The sequence below is a fragment of the Trichechus manatus genome, unplaced genomic scaffold (assembly GCF_000243295.1).
Source record: "Trichechus manatus latirostris isolate Lorelei unplaced genomic scaffold, TriManLat1.0 scaffold00128, whole genome shotgun sequence".
NCBI lineage: Eukaryota > Metazoa > Chordata > Mammalia > Sirenia > Trichechidae > Trichechus > Trichechus manatus.
In genome coordinates, this window is record NW_004444064.1 from 4551968 (window position 1) to 4552816 (window position 849).

Here is an 849-nt window from a genome sequence, read left to right on the forward strand (position 1 = left end):
CAGGGTCCTGTTAACAATCCAGAGTCCAGGGCCCCATCTCCAACCTCCTGAATTAGACTATCTGGGATGGACCCAGGAATCTACATTTGAATTCACTGACCAGGTGGCTCTGACCCCTATCACGTCCAGCCCCCTGGGGTGGAGGGCCCACTGCAAACTGGCTTAGCCCCAGAAGTGAGGAGCTGCTCCCTTGGGTGTTTGGCGCCAGGCCCGCCCTAGGCCAAGCAGCCCCAGGAACAGGGAGCCTGCACGACTGCCAGGACATGTCCCAAGACCAAGCTGGAAGCCGGCAGCCGGGCCTGGGGCAGACTCCCCACCCTCTGGGCCTATCCTCGAGGGCAGGGTGCTCAGGGGGCTGCACGCCTGGTGTGGGGAAGAAGTTGGGGATGGCCTGAGGGAGACACAAGGTCCTACTGATTTGGCCGAGGTGGCCTCGAGCAGCACTTGGGAACAGGTCCTCCCAGCTGTAACAGGGTCATCCTGCTACATAAGAAGGACCCCAAGGCTCAAGAGGTGACAGGCCCAGGACCACCCTGGATGGACGATTTCCAGCTTCCTGAGCCTGGTGGAGCCACGAGGCAGGAATGGGGCTAACAGGAGGCCACAGCAGGCTCCAGGGTGAGAGGCCGGCAGGTTCTGATTGGGGCCCAAGCAGCCTGCAGCCCCAGTGACCATCCAGCATGTGTCCCCTGGGGGGTCACAGAGCTGAGTCAGTTGCACGTCCAGGGACAGTGCCCACCCACCTGGACACACTCATATGAGGGCAGTGAGGAACAGGTAATGGCCGTCACCCCAAGGGGAGCTCCGTTGTGCCCCATCAAGCTGACCCCAGTGGCCAAGAGGTCAGAC